The sequence below is a fragment of the Trachinotus anak genome, unplaced genomic scaffold (genome assembly GCF_046630095.1).
Source record: "Trachinotus anak isolate AG129_WGS33_773 ecotype Australia unplaced genomic scaffold, CSIRO_AGI_Tana_v1 ptg000005l, whole genome shotgun sequence".
NCBI classification, from domain to species: domain Eukaryota; kingdom Metazoa; phylum Chordata; class Actinopteri; order Carangiformes; family Carangidae; genus Trachinotus; species Trachinotus anak.
The window spans coordinates 6,045,230-6,061,488 of NW_027273856.1; the positions used below are offsets into that span (position 1 = coordinate 6,045,230).

General features: G+C 40.4%; 1 protein-coding gene and 1 long non-coding RNA gene across 7 annotated transcripts in view; both read left to right on the forward strand.

Moving 5' to 3' along the window:
* Nucleotides 1-2,253: 2,253 nt before the first annotated feature.
* On the forward strand, nt 2,254-3,471 carry LOC139621241 (uncharacterized). Its single transcript, XR_011690960.1, has 3 exons — nt 2,254-2,344; nt 3,103-3,158; nt 3,290-3,471. It is a non-coding gene; the product is annotated as an uncharacterized lncRNA (long non-coding RNA).
* Nucleotides 3,472-14,665: 11,194 nt separating this feature from the next.
* nrxn2b (neurexin 2b) overlaps nt 14,666-16,259 on the forward strand; it is a 692,879-nt gene continuing 691,285 nt past the window's right edge. For 4 of the 6 annotated variants that reach the window (XM_071478058.1, XM_071478060.1, XM_071478059.1 and 1 more), the window contains exon 1: nt 14,667-15,362. The gene's annotated coding sequence lies outside the window, so the exon portion shown is untranslated. Of the gene's footprint in view, nt 15,363-16,259 lie in introns of all 6 variants that reach the window. The other 2 variants (XM_071478063.1, XM_071478062.1) reach the window with 1 other exon arrangement.

A 16,259-nucleotide genomic window follows, 5' to 3' on the forward strand; every position in this document is an offset into this window, starting at 1 on the left:
GATTGAGTATGGGTGAACAAAAAAAACCAAACATACAATGAATGAACCCGATGACTGGAAACCCATAACAAAACAACTGACAAGGTAAGAAAAGTTAAGCTCATTAAACCAACCATATAAAATATACCATCTATGAAATGTAGAGTGTAAAATTACATTTAAAACCATACATTTCATTAAGAGGTTTTCATGCTTTCCATTCTTCTGAAATTGAAGAAATAAAGTACCAAGACGATAAAACACGGATCAAAGGGAAGGTGAGGAAAAGAACTAAAATTGTCTTTTGCATGCTCAGCCAGAGAATTTTCACAACACAGTTCACATCTTATTAACTTCTGCAACTTTATTATTAACTGAAAGGAATTTCATCCTCTCTTTTTAAACCAGAATTGTGGCAATTTGGACTTTTAGTAGGAAAGATACTTGATTGAATATGATTGGTGATGTGAATAAGCGAGACTGTCCTGTAAAAAAATGAGGTGGTAGATCGTCTGTGCAGCAGCTTATTATTATTATTGGGCAACATCTAGTGGTCATAGCAATGATGACAGGAGCAAAGGGAAAAGTGCGGTGACGGAGTTTATAGAGCGACAAAGTCCACGTCAGGAGGAGGTTGGGGTTGACGGATGGGTCAACACAACACAGGAATATGACACGGGAGAGTTCGATTCCCATTTGAAAGTATTATCCATGAATATTCCTCAGAAATAACAATGTTGTTTTTATTGTAACCATGACAACAAAGATTCCAGGTGAATGCGAGCTGGAGACTGAAGAACGACGTGCCAGAGGAAGAGCATGCAGGGAGACCAGGAACAGCGAGGTGAGTGAGTGTGGGCCGGAGGCTGACGCAGAGAAGAATTACAACTGAGGACAAATCACAAGCAGGAAGACCAAAATACCAGATACCAAGACGGTACAACCAAACACAGCTGGGACAGCTAGCTGGTGAGCAACGGTGAGTAGGTATACACACACAGGTCGGCTCGACTGGAGATGACCGGCAGGTGAGTGGAAACCACAGATGTTTGGCATGAAGCAATCAGGGCGGAGTCAGCTGGTTGCCTGGAAACCGGGTCTGCCAAAACATGCCCTGACACATATACACACACACACACACACACACACACACACACACACACACAAGGGAGGGGGGAAACAAAGGAGGGGAAAGAAAAACTGGAGGCACAGTCTCAACACGTGACATATTTCATCATCGTATTTAATAAGTGTGATCTGTTTTTGACTTTACTAAGCAGTCAGAGCGCTACGCTTTGAGATATAATTGCTGTTTTATACAGCGAGTGTGATGATACAAAAAAATATGTCATTATAAGCCATCTTCTGCATATAGAAGCTAGACTCTGTTTCCATCTGACTCACTGAACATGACATCATCCTGAGCTGCGCTGCATTCCAGTCCTTCCAGGCTGTTGCTATAGGAGGAATCTATGATAGATGTCCTCCACACGATCGCGAAATGTCAGCGCAAAGGGACGGCTTTGCAGAGCACCTCTTGCTCTTTGACACCAGAACCTACCGTTTACTTGGTGTTTTTGATTACGAAAGCTGCTATTAGACTCAATCACATCTGACCAGGAAATCTCTCAACATGATGTTCGTATCATCTGCATCTCTCCAGTTGTCAAATAAGGAAATATATAACTATCATCTTAAAAAAAAGGCCCAGGAATATACATTACGTGTAGTTCTTTTATAGTATGTGTGGGTGGTTTTTTTCTTTGGTGATTAGACTACCTGTAATTAAGTGATAACTAATTTTGGATTATAATGAGCATGGATTATTAAGATCCTATCTTGGTTTTATTTCCAGGTTTCAATATTTAAAAACTATATTAACAGCAGACAGTTGGAAATGAAATATGTCTAATTATTTCTCCTCTTTAATTTAGTGACCAGAAAGTATAATTTCCTAACAGTAAATATTTATGTTATAGTGACATTATGAAATTATCTTCTTCTGATTATGAGGAAAGCATATTACAGCAGCCTATAAAATGTGTTTCAAATTTAATGGATGTTTCAAAGAGTGGTTCTCAGAAAATGACAAATGAATCCGAGACCCTCGGCCTGTCAATCTCGCAACTTCTGTTTATCTGTTGTTTAAGATGCGATGCCGTGTGCAATCAACATTTCACCTCATTTGGCATTTTTCTCAAAATATGTTTGCTTACAAGCGGCGAATAAAACACACTGGAGTGAACAGTGCATGTATCCCTTTCTCAAAAGAAGAAACTTTTTCAAACACATTGTAACTGTTGGTTGGCAGGTGGGCTCAACAGGAATTTCCTGCTAAGTGTCAAGTCTGGCAGAAGATTCAGAGGTGAGGTTGGTAAAAGATAGACAGCACCACAGTATATACAGGTCATGGTTAGTCCTTCACACTCAGATCACATCTAGTTTTTTATTTTTCTTTACTGATTAAAGAGGAGCCTATATAATACATTTGTAGATTGGTCTACAGTAACAGTAAAAAGACTGGAATTAGCAGAAAAACTAATGTGGAAAGATACACACAGCATATTTTACCTTAAAGGTAGTAAAAAAAATCTACAAATCAAGAAAAATGTAATATTCGCAAACGCTAACTCATTAGATTGTTGCAAAACTATAATCCAAGCATAAAGTTATTCAGATACATTAACTGAATTTAATCAGCACCCCACCATGCAATAAATAAAGCGTGGGTAGAAATGCAGCACACAGTATATAGAATAAATGATTTTTTTTTCTGTTACCTCAGCTATAGTGTATAGCTGCAAACAAGTCAATTTCCAGGAAAAGATGAAATTAGTGTGAAATCTTGCAGATAATATTCCGGGAAGTTCAGGGTGCGTCAAGAGCTCACACTGATTTACATCACCACTTATTTCTGATAGTTGCTGGGAGTTTGAGTTGAATTGTTGCAGTTTTCTCATAATTGATTTTGCTGTGATGAAAACCAGCCAGTGACTTTTTCCAGAATACTGCCTCTTATTGGATTCCGAACACAGCATACTCTCCTGTGATTCTAGTTAAATGAACGTGGATGAGGAATTATGAATGTCTTTACTTGTTGCTTTGATGTGTCCTTTCTCACAGGTGGTCTAATTCAACTGAACTGGAGGATAGCTGACAGCAAAGCCCTCCACAGGGCGGTTAAGTTAAATGTTACATTAACCTAACATGACTGCCTCTTTGGTGGGAATGCAAGCGTTCATCATATAAACTCATTCTCGTCTCTTTCTTGTTCTTTTTCCTTGACCGGCACCGACGGTGAAAACATGAGATGTGCATCCATGCATCCCTTTGCTGAGTCAAAATGGAGCCATCCTCAATACATCAGTTGCAGTCAAGCATGCTATGTCCCCCTACCCCACCCCACCCCCGCAAACCCCGCCTTTGATGGGTTTCTGCTATGACTATATAGAACACACAATGTAGCCTCCACTTTCTTCTTAAATAACCTGCAGTAGCTAAAATGATTTAAAAAAAAAAAAATTAAATTAAATAAATATTTTTCATGTCTGTGACATATTCTGCAGATATAGACATTGAAACTATTGTGAAATGTGTCAATTGTGTAACCATGTGTAGGCTATAAACATATTATGTTAATAAGTTAACAGAACATCAGGTGAAGGACAGCAGGTGCAGCAGCACTGCTATCATGCACAGATAGAGGCGGGGTTTGAATTATGGGCAGGATCGGGGGGGGGGGGGTTTCTGAACTAGACTGTGTCAGGTATCTATAGGTGAACACTAATGTGAGATAATAGGCAGGCAGGCGGTTTTGCCTAACTTTTGCCCTAAGTTACAGTTTAGCTAACTAATGTTAGCTAGCTGATAGCACGCCCTATATTTCCAGTGTGGGCCTGGCATTTCATTGCCAATATAAAATGACATTTTCCATAGCAATGTCTATGAAAATGTTTACAAAGTGATATTCCAACACAATCTTGCTATGAATATTCATAGTGTTAGCTGTGTTAATAGATTGTGTCTGAAGACATCACTCACACTGTTTTTTTGTCCCTTATCTTTTTGTCATTTGGTGGGTTTGAGCAGATGCTGTTCCCACATAGTCTTAATGTCAGCAATTTCTCCTTTAATATAACATTAGTTTTCTGACACTACCGAATTTCAAATTCATCCTCCATCATCAATGGGTTTCACATGGTAGAATGGAAAAACCTCACAAATTAAAGGTTACTTCATCATTCTTCACTTTGATCCAGGCCAGTCCTATTGTAGACAGTGGAGTCATTTGGAGGAAAAAGACAGTCATTTCCCTCCTAGAAAGTCACATGGAGCATTGAGCATTCCCTTATTTAATGGTTCAATAGCGATACTTACTCCCTCCTGTTTGAGAGCATTGTTTCCCTATGGTTATTGCGCCATCAGTTACCCCCGCGGATGCCTGGCTGACGTAAATGCATACCTCCCGTCCCAGCCGAGCAAATTAAACTGAATTGAAGGTTGGGAGAAAGAATGGGAGATTAAGTGAGAGATAGCCTGGAGAGAGAAAGAAAGAAAGAGAGGGAGAGGAAGATTGAGAAGGAGATTGAAGGAGTGACTTGCAATCAGGAGTAAAGCAGGCCATCTCAGTTTCTCTTTGAAACCACACGCACGCACATGCACACACACAGGTTTGTCTTACTCCTAAGGCCCACTTCTCATTTATCTACTAAGCCTGAGCCTTACTTCCAGAGTGTATGCATAAAGTTAGTCCTGACACTGATCTAGACCTATTTACATTCCTAAACTGAATCAACAAAAACGAGGTGAAGTTGAGCATCCCCATATTGCAGCAATCAAGCTGGTAAATTAAACTGTACTTTATAGTGCAGCTGATGGGACTAATACCCCAACAATCATTTTAACTAGCGTGCCACATTGCATTTTTTAATATGAAGGTGAAGAAAAAATGTAACATATATCTTGTAGGGGAAACTCCACCATTCAATTTCTTCCAGAATGAGTCAGGCATTTAAATTTGATTTTAAATTTAAAATAACCAAAATTTTCTTTTATTCTTATTGCAATAAATAATCTAAACCCACTGATATTTTTCAACTCTGTAGCCCAGTCCAAACCCCTATGGGAATACTTCAGACGGTTTGGGAAATTTGCCTATTTGCTGTCAAACTGAGAGTTAGATGGGAAGATCAATACCAATTTCATGTGTGCGTTCGATACAGAGGTAGCTGCATGAGGTATTTAGCCTAGCTTAGTGCAAAGTTTGTGACACTGGGGAACAAATAGCCTCCATCAAAAGCCTTCCACAGATCCTCCAATCTAATTCTAGATAACACTGATCCTAACCAACACCTATTTTAAACTTAACCCTTTGAAACTGCTTCTGGCAATGAACAACACAGCACATGAATGTACACACACAACAGCAGTACAGGTACACGCGCTGCCTTACAGGAGGGGCAGTGGGGAGTTCTGTGCCGATTCTCTCAACCTTGATAGCACAGCACAAAAGCAGCATTGTTCACCATCGGCAGGCGCTCTCCATCTCAGGGGGATAAAAGAGAGAGGGAATAATTGCTTACCCTCACAGCGTGTGCAAAGTGTGCTCCCTATCAGCAGTCAGGCATGATGACGGCGATATCGGCGCTTCTTGCACAAGACTGTGTGCCCCCCCCCCCCCACGCACACACACCCACTCAAATACAAACACAACACACAGCTGTCCATGTTCATCGCTGCGACAGTGATCACCAGAGGGGCCCCCTGGAAAAATAGCTTCCCCTGATGTGGATCTGTGCTACATGCCGTGGAAAGAAGCACACTTGGGGACTGAAGATACACTCATTACTACACCACACACAGATTTATGCATACAGGATTCAATCCCATGTTTCATTCTTTGTCTACTGTAAGCAAATGTGAAACTACATTGCATTTCACATGGAAACACACAATTCATATAAAGATACACATCTCCAGTGTTGTCTCTCTGCTGTGTGTCTTTGCTCATTTCCTGCTCCTCCTGTGTAGAAGCTGCTATCTGCAAATATGCTGATGTTGTCAGTGTTGCATTATATATGCACAGACTACGTCCAAAGGCCTCCATTGGGGTAAATATGTTTGCAGCCATCATGCCTGATCATCTAATCATGACTAGGCCTTTAGGGAACAGAGCATGGCTGCCTTTTCCCTCCCCATACATGCTGATCACACAGTTCTCCCACAATGCCCTTCAACATTACAGATTCATATCTCAGAGGCAGTTTAGATGGCTACAAAGACTGACTGAAGAAAGTGCTGCTTTGCCAATTTTCTTTTTTCCTTTTTTTATTGCCAGAGATAATTGATGTGTTTTGAGTTTTTCCATCAGTGCTATTATTTCCTCTGCTCCGTTAGACAAATCCAGGTGATTGTTCATGGACCGAGTTGGTAGGTAGAAGAGACACAAGCCGATTATTGGCCAAAAAATATATATTTTTATTCAGACAAAAACCGAAAAAGAATAGCAAAAGTACTTAAAAACCATTCTGGGGCCATAAAGAGGTGAACGCAACAGAACTAAACTAAAGCCAAACAAAACCAAACTAAACCACACAACCTGACGCCCCCCACCTGAGACAAAGGTTTATATAGTGGGTGATCCAACCACTAAACACAAAAAGGGGGTAACCAAGGACATACACTCTAAACAATAACCGCAAGACACAGCAAAACACGTCAGGAGAGCTTCCAACTTAACATTAACTAAGGAGAAAATCCACCAAAAAAAAAAAACACCACTACCTTTACAATAAACAATAATTAATCAAAACCCAAAATGACAACCTGCTCCCTCCCCAAGGCAGGAAGACATGGTCCAGTCCAATTAATCCTTCCACAGCATTTAAGCAGGCTTGAAGTTGCTTCAACTCTTTTTTGCCTCTGAACCCGGCCCTCTGCAGCAGCTCCTGGAACTGGTAAGCTCAAGAACAATTTAATTAATTAGCTGAAAATAAAATGAGTGAAATTACTGAAAATATAAAAAAAATTGACACAAAGTTAATTGAATGTGTGCACACCAAATAGAAGCCTCCTGCCAAAATCTGTTAATAGAAATGTGAATATTATGAAACCTGTGTCTGATTATTTCTTAAATATGTATTTGAAGGAGAGTTACAACTTGCAAACATTTATGAAACTTGATAAAAATATTTGAAATGTACCCAGACAGCTTGGAGATTTTATCCAGGCTTATTTCACCAACAGTGAGGCCACCTTCATGTCCTCTTATTAAAGTAAGATGGAAACTGATTTCTGCTCTCTTTCTCTTCACGTATTTTCACTTACTACTCCATGAGCCTGAATTACATTCCTTTTCTCCATTTTACTGAATGCATACAAGATGTGAACCCAGCTGACATGTCCCAAAACTGATCCACATTGATGGTTATGTCCAATTATGTCAAGAAAACAAGGTGACTGATCAAAGTTTTGCGATATTTCACCTTAAATCATATATCTGGAAGGATACAGTGAGTCAAATCAAGCCAAATAATATTAATTTTAATTTCTCTTTAGGACAATGTATAAGAATTTTCTGACATTGCAGTGGTTATATTTTGGTTAGATTTGAACACAAAAAAAGTGGTTGCTGTTATGGGAAGGCTTTAAGGTTGGGAGATCTTTGTCGTCAGTAATTGTAAAAGAATAACTGTGGTTAAGGGTAGGGAACGGACATGGTTAAAAGAAACTATTGCTGCCTATTGGTAGGAAAAAGGAAGCAAACAGCTTCAACATGTCTGACATACTATTAACCCATCCATCTAGACAGACATCCTCCATCTAAACTGACATCCTCCCTCTGTGATCTTTGAAGACCTCTAACATTGCATTATTTTCTCCTTCACTCTGAATGGACAACAGCCATGATTCCTAGAGGGCTTGAACATAAACAACTGATGCTGTCATTTTTTTTTCTTAGGAGGACAGTCTCAGAATGTGCCTCAGAGGACAACACAAATTAAATATTCAACTCCCATTTCTCTCCATGGTGTCAAACCTCATCTGTGCTTTTTTGCCAACATTTTGTTGACCATTAATCAACAGCCATCCCACACACAATGGAAATGGATCAATTTCCATGACAAGTGTTGTGTCTTAGTTGCCCACCCACGTGCCTTGTCTTGCTGGTTAATGATCTGAAGGCGGGCGTTTTGGTTTCTCGCCACTTTCACTTTACAGTAAGTACACATTGATCTGTGAGCGCTCATTCCCTGAATCCTGACATGTTGAGCATTACTGTATCCTGTAGATGTGTTGTACTGTAGATTGTTCTCAACACTCAGCTCCTATAAGCTTGAGGTGACCCTCTAAACTACATGACTGTGTAACCACTTCATTCAGTCTGAGTGATTTTTATTGGCAACATGACGCACACACCGCTTTGCTTGTGGCCATCTCAGCCTCTTTTCACACATGAAACAGCGATGACATCATATTTTTAACATTCATCTTAGCTGGCACTGCTTATTTTATCAATGTCGAGTCTAACATTAGTGGAGTTGCTCATAAAGGGAAATTGAAAGACTACAGTACCTTTCTTGCTCAGAATAGATTTCAAAGGTCACATGATGGAGGAAACTGTATTTGCTTAGCAACGTTTATTGTACATGCTACAGGGCTCGGAATAGTCATATGTTGTCCTCACTGTTTTTTTTTTTTTTTGTTTTGTTTGTTTTTTTTTTTTCCACACAAGCTGGTGCAGGGAAAATATTTATCTTTGTTGCACAACAGAATCTGTTGGGGTCACTGAGTTTAGCTTTTTTGGAGAGAAACACAGAAACATGTTTATAGAGGAAATATGAGAAAATAAAGTAGAATCTTTACTGACTTTTCAAAATAAGAGAACATGCATAAAATTTTCAGGTGAGATGGTAATAATAATCAAAAGTGAAATTAACTAAAAATCAAGTGTCACTCAATAAAGCCCACAGAGCAAACAACTTAACTTCATAACTTCTACTTAATGTTTCCTTTACCTATATGTCACATTAGGCAAAATGTTTTTATACTGCACTTTTTATTTTAGTAACGGCACAAAGAGGAAGTAACTGTGTAAAACATGTCTTTTTACATTGTGTTTCTTAGGTTTATTGTGAACCTGAACATAGTGTAGACTTTAGACCCACTTCATTACAACATTTTATTATGATCATGATAACATTTTATTATCAAGTGGGTAACATTACATGTTTCAGTCAGCTAGTACTTTATACGCATACCTGAGACTCTAAATAAAGATGGACGTAGCTTCAGTAAAGTCGCCCATAGGTTTCTGAAGAGCGGTTTTGAAGCTCAGGGCGGGCTGCTCAGCCGTTGCCATCTTGGCGGTGCCTGACTCCGCCTAACTACCAGGTAATCCCATATTAGGCAAAGAAGTGGGGCGTGTGTGGCATTGTGCATTGTGGCAAACATGGCTCACCCAAGTGTCACTCAAAGCAGCACACCCTCAATTATGCATAACTTTAAGCTTTAATAAAATTGAAACGAGTTAGTTACTTAAAAGTTCAGCCCCGTACAGTTGTCACGAAAGAGGAAATTAGCTATAGAGACCAAAAGTGTTTTTGTACCAGAAGAGCTGCAGTCTTTGGCACTTCATTTTCCAGCCCTAAGGGTTGTGGTTTGATGCATACACCTACACAGTGCCACCATTTTAGTAAATAATCAATAATACATTATGAATTTAGATGAAGAGTCTGCATTAGTCTACATAGTGTAGCTGTGTTAGAGCCATACAGAAAGTTGCATTTCAAAATGAAAGTGTAAACTTGTTATCAAGTTGACTTTTCCAAAGTTAATCTATAAATTCTCGCAGTGTTGATTACAAGGCAAGAAACTTTTTACGAGTTTAACAAACCACTGTCACATCTAAGACAACCACATTTACTTGTGTTCAAACAACTCTCCATTCCCTCTTTTATGCCAAGTTATTATTGGTGAATCTGATGGAAATGAGATAATGTGCTCACAACAATAACAACAAACAGGGGGTTGACTTTTTTCATGTCTGATTACACGGCACACTTGATTTGTCTCATTTCAGGGATGAGCAGGACTGAGATGGTGGCACTGTGATTCGTGGGCTCGGTACCTTCAACTCAATTCAATTGGTTTTAATTAGCGCAATGGAGAGAAAGGGGGGAAACAACCTCACAGGGTCCTCCAACAATGAAATGAATTACTCATGAGTAAAAGCTTATCATATCAGCCAGCTTTATATGTAGAGAATATTAAATCAAGGCGCTGGAAGACATATGACTGGAATGAGTTATACTGATATTTAAAAGCCATGAAATCTCTATTGGATTCAAATCAGATGATGATAACAGGCTGGCGGTTATTTGATGATATTTGGTGTGTTTTACGCTCAGTTGACATCTGTCTACTGTGAGATATTTTCATTTATTTTTAGATGTCGCCTTTGAATGGAAACTCTTGTTTCACCAAACAGCATTGACTCACATTTGATTGAAGTGCACATCTAACAATGACAGCAGAGACCTGCAGTTTTGTGAAAGCCGGGGCGCCGACAAATGTCATCTACATAAGAGTGCCCTCAGATCATAACTTAGACTTCTACGTATCAGATATATTTGTGAGAAGGTGATCCTTGTAAACAAGCCTTGCAATCCTGTATACTGACTTCAAAGTGTTAGAACAACCTGTGCTGGTTCGGCTGCTGTCCCCCTACACAATGTCTACTTTTATTCTCTAGTCCCAGGTTGCACAGGCCTGTGGTGTATGATATGTTTTATTGAGACAGATGTCCCACTCTACTATCAGATTGTTTCATTTGAGTAACTGAAGATTCCTACAATGGTAAAACCCCTCCAATTTATCTGCAGACACTTAGAGGATCCCGACCCCCAGGTCAGAAACCACCATGCTATGTAGCCTAAGGAATAAAGACGCGTTGCAAGCATCCACTGAGATGTCCTTTGAAAAACTTACGATCCAAACAAATGAACCAGTCGTTTGCCTCCAAGAAAGGGTTTATTAAAAAAAAAACAACATTTATTTGTCCCCCCACTTGCTGTCAACAGCAAGGGTTGCACAGGACAAAAAAATCTAATAATTGCAGTCACAACAATTTCATATCAATATGTAAGTGTTAGCAAGGCTGCACATAATTGGTATATACATATATATACTGTGTAAACATAATAACCAAAACAAATCGGTAACATGCAACGTGAAGCAAAATATAAAAAACTTCAACGCTAAGTAAACCTTAAACTGTTTTCTAAAAGTAATTTTACTCAGGGCTTTTCTGATAATGAATGGTAAATTATTCCAATTAACAATCATCCCACTGAACCGTTTACTTTTATGTGTTAGTTCTGGGTTGTAAGAGGGCTATTGTATTCATTGTCAGTGGTCTGTTTGTCTAACCGTGCTTTGATTATCCTGGAGAAAAAGGCCGTTTGCTTGATTGAGGTTAGAAAACCACAAACCAGCGTCTCGTCGACCATCAGCCAGGATTTATTCTCTCAACTTCTTGTCTAAACGAACAGTTCAAGGTCAGACAAAGCGCCATGCTGAGGTATCTGAAGCTTATGCAAATTCTTATTTGCTGCACGGGGCCCATACTGTGGGCCGATAGACCCGATTGTACAACCTGCTTTAATGCGCTTTGAGATAAAAATGAGTAACAGATTTTAAGATAGTAGTTCATTTTCTTTGTAACGTATGCTGTGAATGAAGTGCTCAGAAACACCTAAAGCACGGACAGGAAAGTAACAACTGAGATCACAAAACATAAGAATGGGAGTAAATGTTTGACAGCAGACTACAGCAGTTGGCCTCATCCACAAGGCCAGAGACCTCCACTGTCACTGACTGCCCCCCCTTCCCCACCCAACGCCTTCCCCACCCACAGACTTCTTTCTTGGATTACATTTCTCATGCATATTCTTAGTGTAACTATTGCACATTCCCCCATTCATAGTGCACATTGTAGATGTTTTTATTATTTATATTTTATATTTTGCACATTTTTATTGCAGATATTATATTGTAAACATTTTCTATTTATATTTAAGCCATCTGACTTGCAGTACTTGCTTTGCTTGATCTATCGTTATATTTCTTCTTCTTACATATGTTTATTGGTATTCACCCAAACACCAAACCAAATTCCTCATATGTGAAAACGTACTTGCCAATTAACCTGATTCTGATTCTGACTTTATATATTTTTTGAATGATCCCCTCTCAGCCTCATCTACTGTACAGAAGCAGGCGTAACTTTAAAAAAACCAAAAAAAAAAAAACTTGTGACCTAAATTTGTGCAGTGACAATGGGCCACCTACCACCCACCAACACTGTTTTTGATCTGGTATTTTTTTCCCCGAGAAATTAAGTCTGAGAGGTGCCAATATTCTTCTGACAGGCTCCTCTCGCACCATGCTGCTCAATAAGCCAGTGATTGATGCACCCCCTCCAGGTTCATTGACTAGGACTGAGATTTCTCCGTTGGCGCACTGCACGCCTCTGACGTAGACGGACCTTTAAGGCAGATGGATGAGATATACTGTAAAAGTAGTCCAAAGACACATTATTGACTTATGTGTCAATTGTGCATGTGTGTTCAATAGTTCCCAAAGGTTTGATTGATCGCCCACGAAGGTGTAAACTAGTGCTTGAGCTGATTTTGAATGCTTAACATGTACTGTGTGTGTGTATATATATATCTATGATATAGTAATTGGTGTTCCTGAAAGACAATTCCACTCTGACTAAGGAAGGTATGTCTTGTAAATGAATGGAACAGGCTGAAATGAAGACTTTCACTGTGGCAATTTGCTGACATGATGTGGGACATGATGAGCGGACTCGGTTTGCTCTCCCACTGAGGCCCGACAGAGCAGTAGGCCACCGTGAGGCCATGGCAGGGGGACTAATGAGGAACTTTGTCAGCCCAGTGTCTGCCGCGACAAGGGGAAGAAATGAAGAGAGAGTGAGAGCACGAGAGAAATGCAGTTTCAGCTTCAAATGGTCTCACTGACTCAAATGACCCCTCCCTACTCTGATGCTCCCATTTGTGCGGCTGACACCTTGTTTTGCCAGGAGCAATAGCGATGGGCCGGTCTTGAGGGTAACAGGTGATGGCGCAGCAGAGAGGGAATGGCTCGGCCGGTCAAGGCTGATTCCACTTGTTGTCTCAAAAAGAAAAATAAAGAAATATGCTACAGCAGTGGTTATTAAGTCCAGCATGGCTCTGAGCCATGCTGGTTTTTCATTTAAGCTATTGATTAGGAACTGTTTTAAACTCGGGATGCAGACGTAATGCATTCAACTAAGTGGAAGAATAGAACTGGCAGTGCTCTTTAAAAAAAAAAAAAAAAAAAAAAAAAAAAGACAGAGCTGAATCCAGCTGGCACACTAGAAGACACTATGAAGCTGTGGATATTCAGATTATCTCAGCAAATTATTCCAGTTCCACTTGAACAAACAGCTCTGCCTCTTAACTACACCATACCTTTGTATGCCTGTGATATTTGACTACATAGCACAGAGTGTGATACCTGTTCATTAGAAACTCTATCTTGACACTTAAATAGCTCATGACAATAAAGCAGGATGTGAAGTGACTTATGTTTATTCCATTCCTTTTCAGTATAGAAGGAATTCAGGAGCTTGCTGATATGTCCCTATGCAGGCCGTCTTAAATCCACCTAAACTCAACACTCTTTCCTCTTATATCACTGGTTCTCAACCTGTGGGCTGCAACCCACTGGTGGGCTGCGAGGGTATTGCAAGTGGGCCAACAAATCATTTGCAACAATACCGTTTTGGTGGAAAAAAAATGTAATTCTAAAGAAATACAATTAAAATGCAAGTCATGTTTTTAATTGGTTTAAAATTAAATGAATTTTCAAAACATTAAAAAAAGAACTTTTATTTGTTTTTGTCTTCCCCTTGTATTATAAAGAGAGTCAAGAGCTTCCTATATGTTCCCCTTGCTTTCAGGTCAGCCCTGAATGTTCCATTATATAAAAATAAAAAGTGTTCTAGGGAGGAATTATTTGGCCTCTGTATTGTTATGGGGTCAGGTGTGGGCCACCGCCGTTTTTTAAGATTTTCAACTGGGGCACGAGTTGGAAAACTTCGGGAACCGCTGTTCTGCATCATATTCTCTACTCACGTTTTCATACATGTTTATGAAGGAAATGTATGTGTCCATCCAAGTAAATAAACTGATGAGGATTATGTCATCTATGGAAGAAAATACGACCTCTTTTTATGTGTTTTTTTTTTTTTCCCACTTTTTGGTGATGATCAAATGGAGCTCATGGACCCGCTGTTCTGTTTGCATAATTGCCCGTTGAAATGTTTGAGGATATGGGCAGTCATTAGCAAATGGTAGCAGCAATGCACTTGATAGTTTAAAAAAAAAAAAAAAAAAAAAAAGTATTTGACTCATTAGTAATTTTACTGAGACAATGTAGTTTATATAATTAGGTCCACAACTAACAAATAATAGGCTAAGCTGTCATATTTAATACCATTATTAGAGGCAGCTGTGACCATCCTTTACAGCTATTATTAAAATATGTGATCTGTGTGTTGTTCTTGGGTATTTAATGTGAAATAATATGGATTTTTTTCCCTTTGAATTCTAGTCCTCCTTTGATTTTAATTGGCTCTTCTTGAAATCACTCACTGGTTCATCTTAAGTTCTCTGGGTTATGTTTAATAATTACACATAAGCCTACTTCCATCTCCCCTCACCGCGCTTTCTATACATTTCTAACATCCTTAGTGCCTATTAGGAGCGACTCCATGGGCAGAGAAGCAGCCAGCACCGCCCTCCCGTCTCCCTCGTCCAGGGTGAAGTAGCCCTCTCCAGCCGGAGCGGGGCGTATCTCTGCGAGCGGCCTCCTCGGTGCGGTGCCGCTGCCGCTGCTGCTGATGCCGCTGTGGCTCCTTTTTTCCACTGGATGCAGGTGGAAGCTGCGTCAAAGCGCCGAGAAACACCCACAAGCATCCATCAGGAGCGGGGCGGCGGAACCTCCACAATAAAAGCTCCGGCGATTACATGTGCATGGAGGGGCGTTTAGTTTGAAAAGAAGAATCTGAAGTCGCATTTTCTGTCTTCTCGCCGTTTGACAACAGGGATGCAGGTGGAGCGACTCGGGCAGGACTGTTCACATCTGTCTTAAAGGAGAGAGGGGGGGGAAAGGAAACCTGCTTTCTGGTCTGCTCTACGCTCTGGATAAAAAAAAAAAGAAAAAAGAAGAGAAAGAAAAACAGAAGCAAACTGCACCCAGGCTATATCCAGGGATTTTTACAAACCTCAAGTCTGGAGAATAGTATCGGGAGGGATTGCCGCAAAACACAAGTAAGGACTTTTCTCTTCTTTGCTGTGGTGACAATATGCGTCCGTGGGCTTTTTTTTTTTCCTGGCTGTGAGGATTTGTCCCTCTCTGCAAAGGCTCTCATCACCTGTCATCATTTCTGAGCTGTCAGAATGATGACAGGTGATGTCGGTGGGGGGGGGGGGGGGGGGGGCAATAAAAAGACATAGCCCAATAATGGGAAATTGCCGGCTTTGTTCTGCTGAGAAGGAGCCGGCAGCGAACGATGCGTAATGGGTCAATATTTGGAGGAGATCTGGGAGGCGAGTGGATTTTGAGGTCTGCTGTTTGTTTTCTGCGGCTGTGGGAGCAGACACGTTGAATCCGTGAGGGGGGGGGGTGCGGGGTGTGGGGTGCGGAGTGGGGGTGTGTGTGTGTGTGTGGGGGGGGGGGGGGGGTGATGGACATATATGTTTTGAAAGCACGCGTGGCAGCAGTGGCAGAGTGTGGGAATTTAGAGAAAGAAGAGAGAGAAAGAAAAAATGTGACTGTACTCGGTGCAAGAGAAAGTCCGTTTCTGTGCCTCTCGGGGCTCTGTGTGTGGATGTGTTTACGCAATGTCCAGACGACTTGAGCGGGGTTTATTCTTACAGGTCCAGGCAACAATTAGACCCAAGGTTTCATTTCAGAAGAAGACATGAGCGGAGATCATAGTGGGTGAGATAATACGTGTAGCCCTCATTTTCATAGCCTACTTACTTGGACTCGTATCCTGCGTGTCCTTCTCTCCAAATCCCTGAAACGAACAATTTCTTGAGTCGATTCTCACATTTTCGCACCATCGAGTGGGTTTATTATTATTATTAAATCATGATTTTACCATAAATTTCTCTTTAAAATGCTAAAAGAGTCTTTATGACGCGGGGAATTAGGCCACCGGG